The sequence below is a fragment of the Lissotriton vulgaris genome, chromosome 4_1 (genome assembly GCF_964263255.1).
Source record: "Lissotriton vulgaris chromosome 4_1, aLisVul1.2, whole genome shotgun sequence".
Lineage (NCBI taxonomy): Eukaryota > Metazoa > Chordata > Amphibia > Caudata > Salamandridae > Lissotriton > Lissotriton vulgaris.
In genome coordinates, this window is record NC_141691.1 from 1,633,733,741 (window position 1) to 1,633,757,864 (window position 24,124).

Genomic DNA, 24,124 nt, shown 5'->3' on the forward strand with positions numbered 1-24,124 from the left:
TTTTGGGCGAGGCCGGACAGGTCCAGGATATAGTCAAAATGTCTCCACCAACCAGCGACTATGATGATGTTCATAAGCTCTATTGATTAGAATAACACTCCTCTCTCCACATGAAATTAATTTGCCGCAAGTTAAACATGTCATTTTCATTTGTCCAAAGTTCTTCTGAAGATATAGAACCGTTTCTCTTGCCTCTGATTCTGATTCTGTCACTGCCACTTCATTGGTGGATGTACTGGCAGGTCGGGGATTATCCACCAAATCAAACTGCAGATGAGATGCCTTCACCTGGGGAGGCGGAAGAGGTCCGTTTACGCCACCATTTCCCCCCCCGGGCACCCCACGCCGTCTTTCGGTGCAGCATTGTAGGATGGCCACACCAGTGCGGCAACTTGCTGGACACCACCTCGGTGCCATCCGGATCTCGGCGCGTTCGAGTCACTGTACCGCAAGAGCGGGAGCAACTCAGCTGGACACGGCGTCTTTCGGCGCAGCATTGTAGGATGGCCACACCAGTGCGGCAACTTGCTGGACACCACCTTGGTGCCATCCGGATCTCGGCGCGTTCAAGTCACTGTACTGCAAGAGCGGGAGAAACTCAGCTGGACACGCCATCTTTCGGCGCAGCATTGTAGGATGGCCACACCAGTGCGGCAACTTGCTGGTCACCACCTCGGTGCCATCCGGATCTCGGCGCGTTGTGCTGCCTTCGGCCTACTGTAGCAGCAAGTGCGGGCGCAACTCGGCTGGACGGCGTGTGAAACGCTAAGGGGCGCCGCACTGCAGATGAGGTGCCTCCACCTGGGGAGGCGAAAGAGGGCCGTTCACGCCGCCTCCCCACGGGCACCCCACGCCGTCTTTCGGCGCAGCATTGTAGGATGGCCACACCAGTGCAACATACTGGACACCAACTCGGTGCCATCCGGATCTCGGCGCGTTGTGCTGCCTTCGGCCTATTCGCACATCGGTCCGCTACTGACGCCGTCTCATGGGCCAACGGATTTTGTACGCTTTTTATAGCCCAAAGCCGCATAACAGGTCATGTGACTTGTTTATAAAACTTTTCATTGGTTCATTTTACTTTTGGTTTCCTAATGATGGAAGGCTTGATCATATGACCTAAAAATAACACTTTTCATTGGATTAACGGTTCCGTTAGATGACAACAGAGGGGACAGGCAACAAGAACCATCACTCAAAAAAGGGGAGGGCAAGTTCTTCCCTACAGGGTCACGTTGGGGATCCACCGGAACTCATCGAATTGATAGTCTACAGTGTTTCTGGATGTTACAGACTGAAGCTGGCGTCAGCATGAGAGCACCACCATCTCGTAGCTCCGTCTCGGCCATTCCGCAAGCAATCATGGCAGCCGCTCCCCACCGGAAGCCTGTGGGAGTTGGGGGCCCCCAAAACTTTTGTAGAATCTTCAAGGCTGTGGGGACGCTTTCGAGAATGGAGCCCAAGCCCCAGCAGACAAGCGTCCGAGTTCCAAGGTGTCCCAGGGCCATTTTAGTGGACCAGGCCCAAATCCGAAGAACCGGCCGCCATTTTAAGAGTCCTGTGGCAGCCGCCTATCGCTGCAACGCAAGAGTGGGCGCAACTCAACTACATGGTGAGTGAGACGCTGTAGCCGCAAGAGCGGGCGATAAACAGCTGAATGGCGGATGAGGCACAGTGTAGCAAAAGCGGGCGGAATGGCAACTGAAACAGTAAAGGGGCGCCCCACTACAGCAGACGAGCCTCCACCTGGGGAGGCCCGTTCACGCCGCCTCCCCCCCCCCCCGGGGCGCCCCACGCCGTTTTTCGGAGCAGCATCACCTGGGTGCCGTCCAGAACTCAGCACGTTGTGCTGCCTTGGGACTATTCGCACAAAAGACAGCTACTGACCATTGTTGCTCCTGTTTTAAAAAAATGTTTTAAACGTGTTTACTGTTTTTGTTGCGTTGTATATATTTATAAGTTATTAAAGTTTTATAATCCTACTACTTTGTTGGAGTGCTATATATTTTTAATGTGACACATAATTGTAAAAACTTTGATGTACAAAGAGGCATCCCTTGAATCTTCCGCTTCAGGCTCGGTCCCACACACCCTCACAGTGAGAATCCCCTCCCCAATCACAATACAGGATGGTTATCAGATAGTAGGAACGCGTGTGGTGTGACGGATCTCATCGGGTGGGGGCCTTGATCTACTGTAACTCCTTTGAAGAGGGGTGATTCTTTACAGTTGAGGCCATAAACTACATCCGAAGGGCTACGTGATAGCCTGGGACCGACCTTTACAATCAGACACAAAGGAAGAGGAATGTCAGAGGGTGCGGTAGTGAATAGGGTGAAAGGGTGGTGTCGGGCAGGCACTGGGTGTGATTCTCAGGGAAGAGCAGCGCAGATGAGGGGAGATTTATGGCCCATGCATAAGACAGAGAGCGGGGGTGACCAGTGCGTGGGGGAGATGCTTGCGAGGGTGGGGAGCCATGCTGAGGATCGGCGGCGTGCAGAGAGTGGGTCTGGTCAAGGCATCTAAAATGGCTGCCGTGCACGACAAAAGTGTGGCATTGGAAAAAAAGCAAGATGGCGCAGACAATGTTTATCAATACGAATTAATTTATAACAATTATTTTTAACAATATATTTACTCGCAGTGTCAAAATGGCGGTCAACACTTCCTGATTTCCTTCAAATCGAACGTTAACAGACGTCACGATCGGCGGCGTGCAGAGAGTGGGTCTGGTCAAGGCATCTAAAATGGCTGCCGTGCACGACAAAAGTGTGGCATTGGAAAAAAAGCAAGATGGCGCAGACAATGTTTATCAATACGGATTAATTTATAACAATTATTTTTAACAATATATTTACTCGCAGTGTCAAAATGGCGGTCAACACTTCCTGATTTCCTTCGAATCGAACGTTAACAGACGTCAGGCAGCAACAAAAAAAAAAAAAAACGCTTACACGCAGCTGCTGGAAGACAAGTTTCAACATATATAAGCCTCCTCAGCCACCCTCAGAAAACATAGGGGGTCTGGATACGTCTCCCATACCCCCTTATATCCATTTCTCACATTGTTTTTCCTCCATCTTGTAATTTAATTAAATCGAAACACAAAATGGCGAATTATCGTTTCGCGTCCCGGTTCACTACCCGGTTCGCGAACCGGAAAGCACTTCTACCGCAAAAAATCAATATTTTTTTATTTGCCCCACGGGACCCTTTAATAACCCCAACATCATTCCTAGGGGGTCAAGAAGGGTCTACCTTGCCCCCTTTCATTAAATTCCCCCTTCGTTTTTCTCCTCCTCTTGTCTCTCGATCCTACCGAGAGACAAGATGGCGGCCGCTCCGGACTGTTTAGAATGTTGACAGACACCGGAGAGCCAATCAGCTTCACTACGCAAAGTTCCGTTACGCGAAAAGTTTGCGAACCGGAGCGCTATCCGGGACGCTATCACAGATATATCTGTTTTTTAAAACGTTAATTTCTCAAAATCCACTGGAGCACATATATTGAGACCCAGCAAAGGCACATCGGGCTAACAGTCCCTACAATTTTGCCAAGTTTCGTGCAAATCCATTCAGCCGTTCGAGCTAAAAGTGAGGCCAAACGCCCTATGGAAAACTCAATGTTAAAAACGCGTTTTGGGACCCCCCTTTTTTCTCGGCCCCTCCTTGACGAAACCCCCCCAAATTTTCAGGGGCTGCTCAGTAACAAAATGTGCAATTTTCCTGAAAGTTTCAGCCGATTCCGTCTACAAACGCAAAAGTTATTAGACATAGAATTTTCAAAAGTTCCATAGAGAAAAAATCCTAACTATATATACCTACTGGCGACCGCCAGTAGGTAATATATATATATATATATATATATATGAATTATTTTTTTAATGTAGAGGAACATTTTGAATGATATTCATAATCAATGTAAACATATACATTTAAATAAAGCAATTTTTCGGATGTTTGAATAAATTCCTACAGGATGTAAAACAATATTAGGCATTAATATTTATTAAAACGGATGTATACAATTAATTTTAGAACACTTTAATTATATCAGAATGAGATTTTATCTTATATTAATTTTTTAAATGGAAAAAGTTGTTAAATGATTTTATAATTAAGTAATAAATATATTTGTATTCATTATTTTTAAACAGATTATATATATATATATATATATATATATATATATATGAAACAAAACTCGCCAGGCGCAGCCTGCGCCTCCAATTAGTAATTCAACTGGATGAAATGACGAAGAGTTGAACCCGTTTCTGGTGCCAAAACAAAGGTGCCTTTATTTATGCATATTGTTGCTCAGCTTGCCCGCCATTACGCGTTTCAACTGTCTCCTCAGTCTTGATCACATTATATATATATTTATTATTTTAAATATTTAAATGTAAGTTCATAATATTTACTATTGATTTTTAATATAAGTCCCTAAACTCCATTATTTCTTTAGGCGGGTGTTCCATTATCAGGGGTTGGCCCTGGGTGGCCCTAGACTTACTTCAGTACTGAGCTGGTATAATTTACTACTGTTTTGAGTCCCTTTTTGGCTGTAGAAACTGTGGAAGTGCTATTTGTTAACATGAATGTGCTACTCTTTTGTGGCTGGGTACAGTACCTTCCTTTCTTAAACCCTAACTTAAGCCTATCTTAACTTCTCCATACTTCACCCTAAGCACCTCCAATTTAGTAGTAAGTATGCCTTTTTTCCAGCCACTCTCCTGGTCCCTCTTACATTTACCACAAAGCATTAAACTTACATGTGTTAATATCTCCCCAAAGAAAAGTCAGGAGGGGTGGAGGTGGAGATTTACACTTTGTTGGTTAAAAAAATACTTTTTTGTAGCACTTGTAGTTCTATTCTAATACTGCTAAATGTACTACAAAATGCGAATAGGGCCCCTTAGTGTTTATCAATGTACAAAATCAGAAGTTTTGGTTACCTATTAAGCAATCAGCAACACATAGTGCAAATATAATTGCTATTTAGTCTAGGTTTTGTGTACTGAATAACAGTTTACATAATAGGGCTCCTGTTGGAGTTGCAGAAGTGAACGTATCTCCAGGAGAGTAGAGACAGAAAGTGTTGAATACAAAACTACACTGCTTGTAGGAAATTGGGTTACTGGTTGAGGGGGTGATACCCTTCTCAATCAACAACCACAATTCCTGTCAGGGAGAAGTCACAAGCAAATCCAAATTAAACTGTGCCTAACCCTCTGGTACATATGTACAAAATCAGTCATGATTAACTTAGCGGCAATGTGGAAAGGATTTATGCAGCACTTCCAAAAGTAATAAATTAAAAACACAATACAAGTAAAATCCGATACCAACTTAAAAGAATACAGTTCAATTTAATACCTTATTTGAGACCAAAATGACACAAACCCAATCAGTTGAAACAGAGATATGAAATGTTAAAGACTTAAGTGAAAAATGTGCTAAAAACACAAAGTGCCAACCATGGTTATCTGGTCACGCCGGACTGGAACAAAGTTACAAGTTCAGCCTGACCTTGATGGAGCACAGGCCGGATACAGGTACACAGTTAGGCCAGATAAACAGAGTACCTTAGATCTAGGTGGAGGAGCGTTGTGAGAACCCAAGTTATGTATGCGACGCGCAGCGGCAGTTCAAAGGAGTTATGGGCTGCGATGCGAGGTCCTGCTTCGAGGATGTGTCGTGCATCAGGGGTACTGATGCTGAACTGTGAGGAGATGCATTGTGCCCATAAGTTCTGCCCACAGGACCACAGCTGGGCTTGAAGAGCACCTTCATGCCCACTTCCAAGTGTCCATGACTGGGATCGCATTGGTTGGGCGTCAAGACTCACAGAAGACAGAGTCTAGGTGCTTAGTTTAAGGTGGTTGGAATTTTTTTGTCCCTTAGGCTCTGATCAGGAGGCAGCCAGCTAGCCCCTGGTGGCCCTGAGTTCAAGATGCAGGTTAAGTCATCTTCACTCAGGTAGCAGGGCACCAGGACATCGGCGGATCAAGGCAGTAGAGTAGCAGTCCTTCATGCAGCAAAGCAGTTCAGCAGTCCATCTGAATCTCCCACAGGTCGAGAGGTGTATTGTTCAGAATGTCCTGCCTCTCTGCTCTAGCCCCAGCTTGCCTGGGCACTCAAAAGCTTTGTGTCAAAACCCTTAATGAGTGTGCTGAGGCACAGCCTTTGCAATGTGAAAGTATGGTAGGTGACCTCCCCTTCATCAAGTCAGGGAGGGCCCATCTTGTCAACACCTGTTCACCCTTTGTGTCACTGTCTGAGACCAATGCACAAATGCCAACTGTGAGCTGCACCTAGTCATGTGATCCAGGATACAGGGGCAGGAACAAAGGTTAGCACAAGAAAAAGCCCATTTTCCAAAAGTGTCATTCCAGAATTGTGGCTTAAAATCTGACTTCACCATTAAAGAAGGTTCTAAATTAAACTTCTTTAGACACAAAACTCTACATTCCTACCTGCTCCCAATTGAAAGTTATCACGTATTAAATGGAATAAGTTAACCCAATATTATCCAATGGGAGAGGAAGGACTTGTGGTAAAAAACACATGTATTAGTTTTTCACTACCAGGACATGTACAATTTAAAAGTACATGTCCAGCTTCTTAAATAGACTGCACCCTGCCATGTGGGCTGTTTAGGTCCTACTCTTGGGGTGACTTATATGTATTAAAAGGAAGGTTTAGTTCTAGCAAAAGGCTTACTTTGTCAGATCAAAATGGCAGTTTAAAAAAACTGCACATACAGGCTACATTGGCAGGAATGCGACATGTTTGAGGCTGCTGAAGTGGGTGGCACTATCAGTGCTGAAGGTCCACTAGTTGCATTTGATTTACAGGCCATGGGTGGATGTAGTACTGCTTTGGGAGGGTCTTACATGTACCTTTATGGGTCGATCTGATTCGGGAAAAACGTCTCCAAATAGCTGTTCGGAGCGTTTTTCCCATATGAATCGTACCCTGCAACCTCCCCCATACGTACGAAAAAGTACGATTCGTACCAGGAGCTGAACTCCGTACGAATCGTACAGAGACCGTACGAATCAAATCCCCGTACGAACCTCCCTCGGAGCCCACTGTACGCGACATCTGTATGGTTCGCTGCTGGTTTTTCCGACCCAGCAAGTACGATTCGTGTCAGGTACGCACCGTACGACCCTTTTTCTACGGGAGCAGAAAACAGCCGTAAAAGCAGAGTTTGCCCCGAAACAGGTATGGAACGCCCCCCTCGGATACAGTGGGTACACCCCATGATCACAGGGGTATGGTGCGTACCCCTGCGATCATGGGGTGTACACACCATACCCCTGCGATCATGGGGTGTACGGATCGCACCCCATGTTCAATGGGTGTACGGTGCATACACCATGCGATCACAGGGGTACGGTGCGTACACCCCATGATCGCAGGGGTATGCAACGTACCCCGCGATCATGGAGTGTACGGACCGTACGGTGTGTATGTGATTGTGTGCTTTTCCATACGAATCGCCCTTACCTGACGTAGACCGTACGAATCACGTCCTCATACCCTGGTCCGGATCGTACTCGTCAGGTCGTACGGCATGTTTACGATTCATACGGAGAGGGCTCCGGATACGAATCGTACAGACGTTTTTTTTCCAGGATCGGAATCGACCTCTTAATGTACAAATTGAGAGTACACCAATTTTACCATCTTTTAAGGAGCAGGCACATGCACTTTGGCACTGGTTAGCAGTGGCAAAGTGCAGAGTCCTACGGCCAACAAAAACAGGATCAACAAAAACAGATGAATAAAGCAAAACATTTGGGAGAAGACCATCCATGGGCTGGCTGGTCTAACAATGCTTAATGAGAGAAGGTAGCATCAAAGGAAAAAATGTGATCCCAGTGCATAAAGATACAGCACATTGCCCCAACATAATGAATTGTCATTACTGAAATTGTTGAAGAGTATTAAAGAATAAAACTATACAATTTTTCCTCTGCTCAGATTTGTTGGTTTCCCTAACTCAGAGAGTCAGCATTTAAAAAAAAACATAAAATCAGATAACAGGATCTGCACTTGCTTGCTTTCCTTGAATAGGACTACCATGCCCTTGCATTTCAGACCCAGCAAGGGAACATATATATATAGTGAGAACTGAACTAAATAAGGAAGACCTCCTGATTTACGAGAGATTGAGATCTTTTTGCAGATGGGCCACTGCCTTTGATTGCAGTAGTGGCTCCACCTTCCCTCATTCAGCAATTCCCCCACTCTAAAGTGATTAGTCCACTCTGTACGACTTCGAAACTCTTTAAAAACTTTTACATCAAGAAAAGATTAGCGGGAAGAGCAGAGTCTGAGATTGACTGAGAGTCTCCTAAAGCATAGTAGTCCAGAGCAGGCCCAAACTTCTGGTTGAATGGAGTGACATGGCTTTCATTCTTGCAGTTGGTGCAGTGGCACATGGGGTGTGAGAGAAAAACTGCACTCCCACTATGACTCGTGTACTCATCAACTAAGTGCTGTTGGTTCCATTTTCAGGTTGAGCATTCAAGACCTCTTGTGTATACTTTAGTATATACTTTAGTACATACTTATATGTGTATGTACTTTGTGGGCTTTGGAGATCAGCCCTAGGTCGTGTCCGCTTCCACTTAGAGACTTCTTTTCTGTTCAACTGCCTCTATTTAACTGTTTTGAAAGACAACGACCAGCAGAGGTCAGTAAAATACCAGAATTGCTTTTTGCTGAGGGACTTTCTTTCTTTTATTTTTCTGGCAACTGCCTCTTTTTAACTTTCTTAATAGAAAATGACCAGCAGAGGTCATTAAAATACCAGAATCACTTTAGCATTCTCTAGATCATGTGTATTCATAAATATTTTCTCAGTGGCCACAAACTAGTCTGGGATGTGCTTTAGGACCACATCGATGCTGGGCCATATCGATGCTGGGCCATCCCCAGGAGACAGGGAGGGATGGGAGGTTATCAGGGCAGTTTAAGAAAAAACTTTTTAAAACTAAAAAAAATATGAAGCTTTCCACCTGAATTGGATCTATAGAAAGAAAGCCTACAGCCAAAAAACAAAGTTGCTAAAAATGATAGCAAAAAATGGAACGGGCAGCTTTTATTTCTATCCTGCTGTTTCCCAGGATGTATGCGGGCCACAATGAGAGTTCTGCCGGGCCGCAAGTCCATTGAAATTGTCTTCCATGAGCACCCATAGACAATAACATTCTTTTCAAGACTTGCATGTTCAGTTATATGACCACCAAAGACCCTGCTTTTAATATTAAAAACAGAGCTTTGAACTATACCATTTTCTGGTGAAAGGCAATATTTCTCTCCATCTGTTCCCATACCTGGTGTGTCACACAGTTTGGTGCTTACTTTCCCTCCATGTTAAAGACCAGTAGATGTTTTAGCACCCAGGTTAAAGTGCTGCATAGCTAAATACATATAGGATCCTAAAGGCAAGACCGATTGCATTGCAAATGATTGTTCTTGCTTGCATTAGGACCCACAGCACCCTTGTGATGGCACTGGTTGGTGATATATGTTTGAAGGCCATGGTTATCACTTTGGAAGTCCTCTTCAACTGAGAGACTGACAGATTAGGAATCTCCATATGAAAAAGCTTGGACCAAGAAGGGATCTCCCGAACGTTTTGCTAATGTCACTCTCAGAATGATAGCATACTTTGCGAGGGTGACCTTTGGCCTTTATATGGTAGATTGGAATAAGGTGAGAGAATAAGACTTGACATGGACACACTGGAAATATAGTCCTCAAAACCAACATCTGACAATTAATAATGATATAGGAGTTTTAAGCATACTTATTTTTATACATGTGAAAAGTAGTGTAAAATATCTATTTGTCTTACAGTTTGTGACATTATACCTGTTCATGGCATTATTCGAAGCAAAATTAAAATGAATGCAAGTCTAAATGAGCTATGACATTTATAATTGGTACGGGGGGTGGAATTACAAAAGGAAAGTGTTCAATGCAGACTTAACACCTGATAACTAAAGACCTTCGCCATGCTTATGTTTATTTGCATTCTAGCGAATTTAGATCGACACAGAAAGAAATGGCCTGATTGAAAACTAAATAATAATCCGTGCATAGTCAGTATTGCATGCCACATACATATAACATGGACTTTGCCCTCCTTCTTTGTGCTTATCCTGAAAGTAAGGGGAAATGAACTGTACTAATTAAGCTCCTGTAGAGAGAACATTTAAAAGGTGCAATGTCCTATATTTTGTTCAAGGCTGAACATTATGTGTGGTGCTTTGTGTTTTCTAAATTGTAGATGGGCACTGTTTAGTGAAAGGAAACAAGAGCAGGACATAAACAATAAAAAGAAAGGAAACCCATTTTTGCTAGACGGTCGTTCTAGCTGGTGAGTGCTACGGAAATTAGAGACTAAGAAAACAAAGGCAAATGTGATAGTTCTCTCAAGGCTTTCCATCTTTCTACATTCTCTCTTCAAGCACCTTGACCCAATTAAAAAGAATGAACTATGTTTGTTTCTTGCCTTTTCAAATACTTAGAATGACGTCTTCATACCGTCTTCTTTATTAAAGTTAAACCGTTCAATTCTGTAATAGTCTTTTTTCTACTAAGCACTTCTATTGAAGCATGGTCTTTCAGGATTCAATCAAACCATCACTATTTCCTGCTTTTAGTTAATTTTCTTTATTAATAAATGGTAAGGTACCTATCTCTCTTTACAGTTTTTGGTTTACTTGGTTCTGCATGTGAGGTATAACGTCATCAGAATGCAGAAACATTACAACAATATCCTTTCCCCACGGATGTTATTTTAGGTTGCCTTATGTTATGTTACTTATTCTCTTGTAAAGTCATGTGCAACAAATTAGATTCCTGGTGCTACGAGCACAACATAAAGGCAGAGGAAACAAACAAGGGGTAGACAAGTGTTGGTCGATTCACGCATTTCAAGGTTTTGGCATTTGCAGCAAGAAAAAAACAATAAAGTGATTAGGAAATGAAAGAATTTATCCCAGCCACTGGTATTTATTTAAGGCTGTTCCATTTGGAGCATGTGGACGTCCGACATCTGTAGTGACAGGATGAGCATATAGGGAGTGAACTGAAAAGTGTTCCAGCATATTAATCAGAAGCTGAGAATATTAAAGCATTTTGCTTATCATTGTTTTGTCAGTGAGGTACTCAAAAGGCAGCTGTTATGCCTATGGCATGGATGACACTGACTGCTGTGCACAAGATAAAGTTGCACAGGATTTAAGATGCTAAAAAGACTGAAACGGCTTTTGGCGACCTTGAGTTCCTGTTCATAGTGGACGTGACCTATTAGTGTAAGTTGAAGAGTTCCTATTTGCAGCAAGGCCCTGGTGATTCTCATATTGTTAGCCTCTGCTTGTAGTAACACAGTGAATATAGAAAGATGGACAAGAATGCAATAAAGAGCTAATAATTCAGGCATTCTACCATTAGTGCTAGATTCCGACCCTACAGCAGAACAGTGGCGAAGCGGGACATACCGCCGAACCACGGCTCCGCCGAAGGTCACCGCCACCCGCCGACCTGATTACTACTTTATAATTTTATGGCAGGTGGGAAGCATGGTGGTTTCCCCTGCATTGCCCTCTAAAAGACTGTGTAGTGTTGTGCTCTAGCTTCCGACGCTCCCACGTGATGACGCGGTGCGCCGGAGTGAGAGCGTAACACTTGCGCATGCGCAGGAGACCGTGGCAAGCGCGCAAAGCGAGATTGCGAGGCAGAAGCGACCGGAGCAAGTCATGGTTAGACGCGCGGCGCTATTTTGTATAGCGAAGTTCCAAAACGAATAAAGGAACTTGTTGAAGCACTTGGCATCTCTCTGTCCTCATTGGGGGGTGAACGAGTAACATCACAGTGGCGACGAGGAGTGGGATCTCCCACCAACTTCACCCCAGAAAAAACAACAATCGGACTTGCTGCAACGGCAATGCCAGCTACACAACAAGGTCAGAATTCGTTGAGGGGACACCAGTAAAGAGAGCATGCCAAAAGGTGCAAGCATGCTATTCACAAGAGAGCATGGCAGCAGCGCACGACCTCAGAAACAAAGGCGCCACAAGGCCCAGGGCCTACCACTAAATGTCCCCAAAGCGACAAAGGGAGCTGTGACGGCACACGACTGAGACCCTGGCAGAAAAAGGAGATAGTGGCATGGGGGATGAAAAAGAACACCTCCCCAGCAGGTCTAGAGTCGGTGATACCAGTGCACCCGGAAGCCCCAAAAGCCAGGGAGAAAACGCGGGCCGAGTTGAGAACAACAGTACACCAGGCAGCCCCGGGAACCGAGGTGAAGGACAGGAAGTAGTGCCCAAGATGAGTAACCAAGCGACATCCCTCACAGCACCTATTCCCTTTCTACCCAGACCATGTGAGCCCCTGATGAAATGGGAGGATTGGAGGGAATACTTCAAAAACTACGTGGAAGCCTTGGAAGATGAAAATGGGGAACCATTTCCTAGTGCCAGAAAGAAACGACTACTGTTGCATAACCTAGGCCCGGAAGGCGTAAGAGTGTTTGCAAACATCGTACCCGCGACGAGACAAGCAGCGGGCGATGACGTCTTCAAGCATGCCCTAGAGGACCTTGATAATCACTATCGCCCAGCGGTGTGCGTCTCCATTGATAGGTTCAACTTCCAACAACGGAAGCAGGAAGAAGGGGAATCCATAGATGATTATGTCGCAGCGTTGAGGCGATTAGCGATCACGTGTAAATATGGTCAACTCCAAGATGAATTCATCAAGGATCAGATTGTGATGCACACCACGAACAGATCAGTCCAGGACAAGTTGTGGGCACAAGGAGAAGCAACACTTAAAGAAGTGATCGCAATGGTAAAGAAGGCTGAACTCTCAAAGCGTTGCGCTGAAGCAGCGAAAAAGGAGAACTCTCAAAGACAGATGGTCAACAAAATTGATGAAGCTCAAACCCCAAACAGGCAAAGAAAAACCACTGGAGATGGGAGACACGAGCCCAAGTGGGCAGGAAAACCAGGACAGCCAGGGAAACAGTTCACGGACAGCAGATTCTCGTGCTACAGGTGTGGGAGCACAGCACACACTGCACAGGACAAGCGGTGCCTAGCATTTCACGCCAGATGCTCGTTCTGCGGGCTGGTTGGCCATTATGAGAAGGTGTGCCGCAAGAAGGGAAAGAAGTCCATGGTGAAATGCATTGCGCAATCCCAGTCAGAGGAGCAAGCTGAAGACGACCTGGAAGATGATGACATGGTTCTATGCGTCGAAGAACAAGTACTGGAGGTAACGGGCAAACGTTCAGACAAACCACGAACAGACATGCTGATTGGAGGGGTGAAAATTCATATAGCGATAGACTCTGGATCGCCATACTCCATAGTGCAGAGATCAGTATCGGAGGAAGAATTCGTACCCAGTCTCGGCCCGCAATTAAACCCACCGGACATACGACCGATATCGTACACCAACAACATAATCCCCATGGTAGGGTTCCGCACCCTGAAATTTGAATTCAGAGGGAGATCGGCACTATGCAAGCTATATGTAGCGGAGCAAGGACCCTCGGTGCTAGGCTGGAGATACCAGGGTGACCTCGGAATAAAATTAGACCCAGGAGGCAAAGAACAAATACTACTGATGGAAGAAAGCGGTTGGCCTGACCTGGAGAAATTGAAGCAAGTCTTCCCCAAAGTGTTCGGAGGCACAGTCGGCAAACTAGAGAAATTCGTGCACAAAATACTTCTCAAAGAAAATGCAAGCCCGGTGTCCAACAAAGTCAGAAACATTCCCATTGCAGTTAAGGAGGCTGTCCAGCAGGAACTACAGAGACTGGAGGAGCAGGGTATAATCGAACCAATCGACAGCTCAGAATGGTTGGCCCCCTTGGTCATGGCCAGAAAACCCAAAGGCAGGGTACGCCTATGTGTGGACCTGCGCGAACTCAACAAATGCCTGATAGTTGAAAAATTCCCATTACCGAGAATTGAAGAAATGTTGGCAAAAACAAGAGGGGTAACGTGGTTTTCCACCATCGACCTCACCCATGACCCTCAAGTTGTTAGATTACACCTATGACGTTGAGTACTTACCAGGGAGATGCAATAAAGTAGCCGATTATCTTAGCCGGGCCTCTGCCATGGAAGATGCTCCAGAAGTCTCGCCAGGAACGGACGAAATGGTAGCTGCAATGGCAGACTCGGAAAGAACAATCAGCAGGCAAGAATGGGCCCAAGCCTATGAAGGTGACAGTGAGATGAAGGACATCAAACACTATATGATTGCCGGGTGGCCAGAGAAAAAAAAGCTTAAAGAAACCCTGAGGAAATACTACGAAGTGCGAGAGGAGTTATCAATGAGTGATTCAGGAATTTTCATGTACCGCGGCAATAAGGTGGTTCCCCCCACAACATTGATCCCACTACTGTTGAACCAGCTACACAAGGGGCACCTCAGCATCGTAAAGACGAAGATGCGTGTGAAACAAATGTACTGGTGGCCTGGCATGGACATTCATATAGAGAGACAAGTGAGAGAGTGTGACCAGTGCCAGGGAGCGGACAAGATTTTGAAACCGTTGAGGCTGCTTTGGGTACGTTTGAGCAACCCCACAACCCTTGGGAAGACATAGCGGTGGACATATTGGGACCAGTGCTAGACTCCAGAGGAATAGGCAAGTACCTCTGTGTCATCGTAGATAAATATTCCAAGTGGCCAGAGGTGGATGTGCAGGAAGTCATGGACTCCGACGCAGTGTTGAAATTTCTCACCTCAGTGTTTCTACGTGAAGGAATACCCAGGACGATCCTAAGTGACAATGGGCCACAATTTACTTCGGAAGAATGGACCAGATATATGGAGAGAAACGGGATTAAGTCCAAGCACACAGTGGTGTACCATCCCACGTGCAACGGACAAGTGGAACGGTTCAACCGCATCTTGATGGGGTCCATACAGGCTGCAATAATGCAAGGCAAAGATTGGGAAGTGGAGATTCAGAGCATGCTGTGGGCCTATAGAATCACCTGACCGCGTTAGGCTACAGTCCCTTCCAGATTTTGAGGGGTAGACTCCCCTTTAAGAGAGTCAACGTTGTCTGGAGAGAGAAGACAATAACGAGCAAGTGGTCGCCTGCTGTTGTACAACACAACCTGGAAAGAGCCCAAAAGGTGTACACTGATCATTACAACAGGAGGCACAATACTAAAGACACAGATCTAGAGAGAGGGGAATGGGTGAGAGTCAAGCTTGCCACTCTCAGAAGAAAAGGAGAAAGCAAGTATAGCAAACCACTGCAAGTAGAGGAAGTGTATGGAAGAGCTGCTTTACTTATTGATGGTAGAGTGTGGTCCCAAGACCGCATGGCGAAAATCAACAGGATCATGCAGTGGCCCGCCAGTCAGGAAAAAGACCTAGGAGACCAGAGACAAGCCAGTGGAACAGAAGAGATAATCGTAGGAAGAGAAAGTCAAGAGGAAGGACAATTGCAAGTAGATAAAGAAGAGTGCGAGGAAGTAAGTGGAGAAGAAAGGGCGACCACTAACAAAACCAGCGCCTCAGAGAATGATGCTGGAACACCGAGGGAGGCGAGGAGTCCCACGCGTGAAGGTACCAGGGAAGAATCCACTCCGGTAAGACGCACCCGCGCTGGGAGGGTAGTGGTCCGACCCACTCGATTTAAAGACTTTGAAATAAATGACTATTGAACCCGGGACTTATAATGTTCATTGTGTTGTTGGAAAAAGAGGAGATATTTAGTGTTGCGCTCTAGCTTCCGACGCTCCAGCGTGATGACGCGGTGCGCCGGAGATCGTGGCAAAGCGCGCGAAGCCAGATTGCGAGGCAGAAGCGACCGGAGCAAGTCATGGTTAGACGCTCGGCGCTCTTTTGTATAGCAAAGTTCCAAAACGAATAAAGGAACTTGTTGAAGCACTTGGCATCTCTCTGTCCTCATTGGGGGTGAACGAGTAAAATCACAGGCTGCAGTGCCTTTTAAAATGGTACAACAATGGGAATGCTTCACAAGACTCCTGCACGGCATGGACTCGGAAGTCCCAGCCATGCAGGAACCTATGAGTATGAACACAGGGGCATATGTTATGCCCCTGTGTGATATTGCAGATGTCTGAGGCACAGGGAGACCCTAAAAGGCCCCCTTTGTTTCCTCTATGCCAGGCTTTTCATTGCCTCTGCCAGACGCTCCTATGCCTGGGAATGGCTGTTTCCTTGCGAAGCCGGCAGTCCTAGTGAAGTCTGACTGCCCAATTCATAATCCGACAGTCAGACCACTGGTGTGGTGGTGGCTGGATCGGCCACCGCCACGCCCCCAATAGTCTGCCATTCCGACGACTGCCAGATTCGTAATCTGGACCTTAGTGTTTTGTTTACATATACAGGAAGACTGCTGATTCAGAACAGAGTGTCCTAAGTAATCTACCAAAAGTAGTCTCCATTGCAGGAGTATTGGTGTCTGCCAATGAAAGTTTGGTATGTCAGGCAGGTGAATTTCAAATCCATCTGATTTGCCACTGGGAGGCAGTGAAAAAAAAAAAAAGCTTTTAGCGCAAAGACAATGTGACCTATTGGATCGAGTTCCTGGGAGCAATCTGGCAACAACATTCTCAAAACTTTATTATTCATACTTCAAAACTGACATTAATGTATCTACAGTATATGTGATTACAGAATATGTACTCGACATATACTTATATTGATATTCCATAGGTGTCTAATGTGCTCATTTGTATCCGTATTTTCTCTCATCTCCTCTTCCACTCCAACCATTGCTCCGACATGGTGACTGACCCGATGTAATTTGTGATGTCATGAGTTATGTCACTGACCATATAATGAGTGATGTAATATGTGAGGTGATAATCAGTGATTGCTGTGGTGTTCCCGGTCAGGGCGGGGAGGCCTGTGCACCCCCTGTGTATGTCCGCCCTGCCACAATAATTCCTGGACACCAGTTGGTGTGCTACTGCCGCTTCCAGACACTGGAAGGCCTGGGACAAGCCCCATGGTTCCAATAGGGGATAGTTCACCCAAAGATCCAGAATATGGGTACAACTGTGGACCCTCCAAACAAGCTAATGACGTCTTCAGACAGGGCTCCTTAGAAAATGTCCATGGACTGGAAAACCACATGACCACTATATTAGCAGCCAAAAGATATACAAAAACTGCCCTGGAGAACAAAATTAACTTGGTCGCCTTAGGCCTAGGGCTCCTATGGACAGACCATAAGAAACTGTTAGAGAGTGTGGGCAAGACAGAGCGTGTTCTGACTTACCTGGAATCCAGGGCTTCTGAGGGCAACAAGATGATCCAGGCCCTACAACAAACTGCTGCCTAACCTAGGGATAGGGTGGAAGATGACAAAGGGCACCCCCAGTGGAACAATGTCAGGCTGATGGGGGTCTAGGAAGCATCAGAGTTCCCTAGTATGGAACTGTTTTTGGAGGACTGGCTTCTTATGTAGGTGCTGGGGGACAAGGCATTGAAGATTTACAAGATACAGAGGGTACATAGAGTGCCTGGTAGACCCCTGCTGCCTGGGTACCTTCCAGGCTGATTGTGATAGACTACTCAATTTTCATGACCAAGGTAACATTCTACAAGTGGCACAGGCCCACTGGCTTTAGCAGATAAGGGATGCTACAGTGAACATTTATCCAGACTTCACCATCGCCATCCAGATGCAACGCAAAACATTTCAACATGTGAAGAAGAATCTCTGGTGACTGAAAGTAAAATAGGCCCTGTTCTTCCTGGTGAAGATGCATATGTTTGCAGGCGGGGGGACACACTTTTTTCACTTGGCCACAGCTGTTTGGGAATGGTTGGCGAACAGTTTTGAGAGAGGGAGTTAATAAACAGATGATTGTGGCTCACTTGGGATAGAACTCACCCAGAGGAGTAATCCTATGTAATTAAGTTACAGCACATAAAACAAATAAAGAAATCAATTAATAAAGCGTAACACATGAAAAACACCCAAAGGTAATCACTAAAGAAACAAATCAAACAATGTACATTCTTATCCAGTTAGTCCTAACCCATACATTATCAGCCAAACAACTTTACATTTGAGATGTCAAAAATTGGTCAGACGTGATGAATTTTAATCAAAGCATGCAATTATAAAGCAAAACGTATAATGCTCGTACAAATTATCCAAAATAAATGGCTACCACTGACTCAACAACAATGACACATATGTAGTTGAATCTGAGAACCAAGCAATATAAGGAAACAAATTACAACATAAACATAAGATAGTCCATATAAACTAAATAGAGGTCCACATTTCAAAAATATAACCAGAAACCAGTTGTCTGTACAAAGATTATCCTAAGCAAAGGACAATTTTTTTTTATATATATGGGGAAATGCCCGGCATAACCGTGAGGCTACAACACCGAGGATTGTCACTCTCCTTACCTTGGAGCCCATTGGAGGGCAAGTAAAGACTATCAGATCGCTGCAAAGGAGAAATACATCTCCCAGAAGGCTATATGCCTATGACTCAGTTGAACGAGACTATCAGAAGGTGAAAGACTGATCACGAGAGCCAATCAAAAGGTTTTTTCTAATAAATAAAAGTGTGATGTACTGCAGCGTATTTCTGTGCCATGAGCCCATGAAGAAGGAACACATTTCCGAAACGCGTCGGCAAGGTAGTCCAAGTGTAATGGAGGGCAGGATGTAAATTGTTGCCTGTGTGCATCCCCGACCTTTGGGCAACTTGGAGCGAGAATATATATATATGTATATATATATATATATATTCCAAAATTCACAAAGCAAAAAGAAATTGCTGGCGCACTCCCCTCCAGAGAAGAATATTACCACTCCATTGTCAGATGCAAAAAAACTGCTTTATTATTCCATAATCATTCGCATGGTATCACGAGCTGGATGGAAAACCCAACGCGTTTCGACGAAAGACTCGTCTTGATCACGGGTGACACCCATGTCTAAAGCTGTTCTTTAAATAAAGTATACACAAGTGAAAAACACACACATAGTGAAAGCCAAACGTAGATGTAGGACTTCACGGTGATCGCTTTTTGCAAACGGAGGCCATCTTAGAAAGGGGTTTTCTCCGTGGAAACACATTGATATTATAAATGTATATACTCAACCACCGAATTAATACATTCGCCAAATTATTATATTATTATTATTTTGTGTACTTATAAAGCGCAACCTATCACCCAGAGGGCATCCTGGCGCTTTGAACTTCGGCAAACACACAACTCACTGCTCAAACAATTTTCGGGAACAAATGCGTTTTCAGCTCTTTCCTAAATGGTAGGTAATCCTTATGGCTTCTCAGAGAGAGAGGAAGGGAGTTCCATAATCTGGCCGCCGCAACACTAAATGAGCGGCCACCCATTCTGACTCTCTGGAACCTCGGGACCACCAAACAAGCTGGCTGAGGATGAGCGGAGGGGCCGCGAAGCAGCATACCAAGCAAACATGTCGCGAAGAGGTATTGGGCCCTGTTGGTGTACGGCCTTGAACACCAGACACGCGGCCTTATACATCACTCGCAAATGCACCGGGAGCCAGTGCAGGTCTCTTAAAGCCAGAGTGGAAGAGCTAGATCTAGCCCGCGAGAGAGCCAGCTTGGCCGCCATGTTCTGCACCCGTTGTAACTTCCCCACCAGGTTTTTTGGGGCCTCCAGAAGCAGCGCATTGCAGTAGTCTAAACGACTTAAAATAGTACTGCGAACTACCTCTGGCCTGGCCTGGGCGGGGAGAAGAGGCAGCACTTTGCGCAACATGCGTAACAGCATCATGCACGTAGAGATAGTTTTGTTTATGTGCAGGTCGAGCTGTAGGTTTGGGCCAAAAATAACCCCTAAGTTGCGGGCTGATTCCGCCGCCGCTACTGGTTCCGGGAAAGCAGTGGGCCAGAAGTTCTCTGGAAGAGCCCGCGGAATTCAGTCACTGGAGCAGTGGAGCACCTCCGTCTTAGAGCTGTTAAATTGGAGGGAGTTGGCTCGAAGCCAATCTGCTGTAGCTGCCATACAGCGATGGAAAGTTTCCAGTGAGACCGCGTTGTTACCTTCCAGAGAAAAGACCAGCTGGGTGTCATCGGCGTAATTAAAAGCCGAGACACCAAAAGATTTAATAAGCTGGACTAGGGGGCGAAGATACAGATTGAAAAGTATCGGGCTGATGGCCGAGCCCTGTGGAACCCCCTGTCCCACTTTCCGTGGCTCAGAGCGGAAAGGAGGAAGCGAGACCAGCTGTTGCCGGCTGCCCAGATAAGAGGCCAACCAATCTCTTGCCCTACCTGTGACCCCGCACTCCTCCAGTCTTCTGATGAGGGTTTGATTGCAAACCGTGTCGAACGCGGCCGACATGTCGAGCAGCACTAAAAAGGCTGCCCGTCCACTGTCGACACGCGTCCGGAGGTTGTCCAATACGGTAACCAGTGCTGACTCCGTCCCATGCCCGGGGCGGAAGCCAAACTGTGCCTCGTCAAACCAGCCGATGTTTTCAAGAAAACCAGAGAGCGAGCGGGTCACCCATTTTTCCATGATCTTAATAGGAAATGGGAGCAAAGAGATAGGCCTGTAGTTGGAGAGACAGGCAGGGTCTAACGTTGGCTTCTTGAGCAGTGGAGATACCACTGCTAACTTCCAGCAATCAGGAACCCAAGCCGACTCCAAAGACTGGAGACAGATGGCATGCAGCGGTGGAAAGAGTTCTGCATGGAAGACCTTCCAAAATTTGGGAGGTAGTGGGTCGAGCGGAGAGCCCGAGGCAACCGTTTGTGCCAAACTGCAGAATTCCTCATAAGAGGGACGGGGGAACTGTCTTAGTAGGGGTCGACTGGATAAGATATCCGGAGCACCCAAGCAAAGACCAAGGTCACTCGGATGGGGTCGACTGGGTGTTCCGACCGGAGCTCCCAGAGTGGGACCAGGTGTATCCACCTGGGGTCGACTGGAGGGATCACCCGGAGCTCCCACTCCAAGCGTAACCTGTATAAGGCCTGCATCATTCGGCTGGGGTCGACTGGGTGACCTGTTCGGAGCTCCCGGGTCAGGACCAGACCCGACTGACCGGGGTCGACTGATCGGGCTAACCGGAGCTCCCAGACCGAGGTCTGCTGGCAGAGGGTTTTTTAAGCCCTCTAGGATCTTGGCAGTCTTCTCCTCAAAGGCACCCGCCAGTGCATCGCACAGGGTTTGCGACGCCACGACCGTGTTGGCCACACAAGCTGAATGAGACAGGTCCCTGACGATTTTGAACAGGGCTTGCGATTTATTAGGTGCCTTATTCAAGGTGGATTCCAAAAAGGCCGCCTTGGCCAACTTGATCTGCGCCTTGTACCCCAGCAAAGCAGCCCTAAACGAGGCCTTTGTTGAAGGCAGATACTGCTTCCTCCACGCCCGTTCGGCACGTCTACAACCCAGTTTAAGCAGTCGTAGCTCTTCCGTATACCAGGGGCAAGCCCGGTTCACTCTTCCTCGCGACTGACGAAGAGGAGCCAGCTTATCCAACGATTCGGTGATAGACTGGCATAAGGAAAGATAACTTTGCTCCACCGAGTTGCTCAGACAGAAGTTGGCTGATAGTAGTGCGGGTAGTGAGGATGACTTAGCAAGACGAGACCAGGGTCTACCCAGTTTCGAGCCTCCTACCCCCGCAGCTACCTCAGGGTAGGTCCCTAAATCAAGGGAAAAGGCCACCAGTGCGTGGTCTGTCCAGCACTGGCTTAAGATGTCGTTTACCACTGCTGCTTGAGCGTCAGCGAATACCAGGTCCAAGATGTGCCCTCCACTGTGCGTCGCAGCGCCTACCAGTTGCTGCAACTGAATGTTGCAGAGAGCTTGACAAAGTGTCGAAAACGCCCCATCCAGAGGTCCACCCTGCCAAAGGTTAAAGTCCCCCAGGACCAGCAGCTTAGCGTGAGAGTTCGAGAGATCATATATTAGATCAAGAAAGTCTGATAGGGAGGGGGCAGAGCCCGGCGGGCGATAGCATAACACCCCCGCGAACTGTGTTCGTTCCCGGTCTTTAATGGTAAAGCCCATCAGCTCAAAACCCGAAACCTCACTGATTTTAAGCTGGAAAAGACCCAGCGACTCTCTATAGATGATGCCGATTCCACCACCTCTGTTCTTTGGGCGTGGGGTGTGAATAATTTTAAAGCCTAGGGGGCAGGCCAGTCCTAGTTCGACCAGACAATCCTCCCGGGTCCACGTTTCCGTTAAAAACAGAATGTCCAACCCTGAGGATTCAGTCAGGAAGGCGATCTCAGTATAATGCTTGCAGAGCGACCTAACATTAAGGAGTCCACAAGACAGAGATCGTAATGGGCCGAGAGCATTAGCCCTCCGAGTGGGAGGCGCCAGAGCAGGTCCTAAGTCCAATAAAGCAGCCCGGGAGTACACCAAGCGATGGGACAGTAGGGAATCAGAGGATACAGGCCTTAGCGCTCCCGTTGCACGAACGGGCGCAAACGGGCTTACCTCTGGCGCACCTCCGGCGCCCCTACGGCGCGCCCGCTGCGCGTAACCGCTGCGCGCTTGGTCCTCCATGCCTTTATGGTATTGGACCGAGCGGAAGTCCGCCTCCAGCGTCCCTCGACCTAATCAATATGGCGCCCGGAGTGCACAGAAACCTCACCCCTACCCAAGATGGCGGACGGACCCGCTAAACTTACTCTGTCCCGCCGAGAACGGGTTGAAGCAGTTGCTGAGTGCAGGTAAGCCTTTCAATAGTTCCCCGGCCTACGGAGCCGACACAAAACAATAGCACAGTTAAAAACGAGCTCTAGAAGCTTTAGGCGATGACCAGCAGCGCAAAGGTATTTTAAAATGAATGAGCGCGAAAATAGTTAGGCAGCAGCGCTGAAGCGCGTAGGCAAAAGTTCTGGCCAAAGACTGCACCAGGTGGCTTAATAAGCACACCGGGTGCGGAAGTCCGCCTCCAGCGTCCCTCGACCTAATCAACATGGCGCCCGGAGTGCACAGAAACCTCACCCCTACCCAAGATGGCGGACGGACCCGCTAAACTTACTCTGTCCCGCCGAGAACGGGTTGAAGCAGTTGCTGAGTGCAGGTAAGCCTTTCAATAGTTCCCCGGCCTACGGAGCCGACACAAAACAATAGCACAGTTAAAAACGAGCTCTAGAAGCTCTAGGCGATGACCAGCAGCGCAAAGGTATTTTAAAATGAATGAGCGCGAAAATAGTTAGGCAGCAGCGCTGAAGCGCGTAGGCAAAAGTTCTGGCCAAAGACTGCACCAGGTGGCTTAATAAGCACACCGGGTGCGGAAGTCCGCCTCCAGCGTCCCTCGACCTAATCAATATGGCGCCCGGAGTGCACAGAAACCTCACCCCTACCCAAGATGGCGGACGGACCCGCTAAACTTACTCTGTCCCGCCGAGAACGGGTTGAAGCAGTTGCTGAGTGCAGGTAAGCCTTTCAATAGTTCCCCGGCCTACGGAGCCGACACAAAACAATAGCACAGTTAAAAACGAGCTCTAGAAGCTCTAGGCGATGACCAGCAGCGCAAAGGTATTTTAAAATGAATGAGCGCGAAAATAGTTAGGCAGCAGCGCTGAAGCGCGTAGGCAAAAGTTCTGGCCAAAGACTGCACCAGGTGGCTTAATAAGCACACCGGGTGCGGAAGTCCGCCTCCAGCGTCCCTCGACCTAATCAATATGGCGCCCGGAGTGCACAGAAACCTCACCCCTACCCAAGATGGCGGACGGACCCGCTAAACTTACTCTGTCCCGCCGAGAACAGGTTGAAGCAGTTGCTGAGTGCAGGTAAGCCTTTCAATAGTTCCCCGGCCTACGGAGCCGACACAAAACAATAGCACAGTTAAAAATTACAATTAACCGCCTAAGGCATCAAAAGCATATTAACTAATATTGTGCTTATTACATCATATATACAGTTTTAAATAAATCCGCATAATTGTATGTTATCAATGTTTTTGTTTTTTTTCATCCGGTGAATTGATGCATTAGGACATAAGAGGCTGGTATCTATTTGAGACATAAATACTCAGGATAATGCGCAAATACAAAATTCTTTGCTCAATTCATCAAAGTAAATGCACAGAGCCAGTT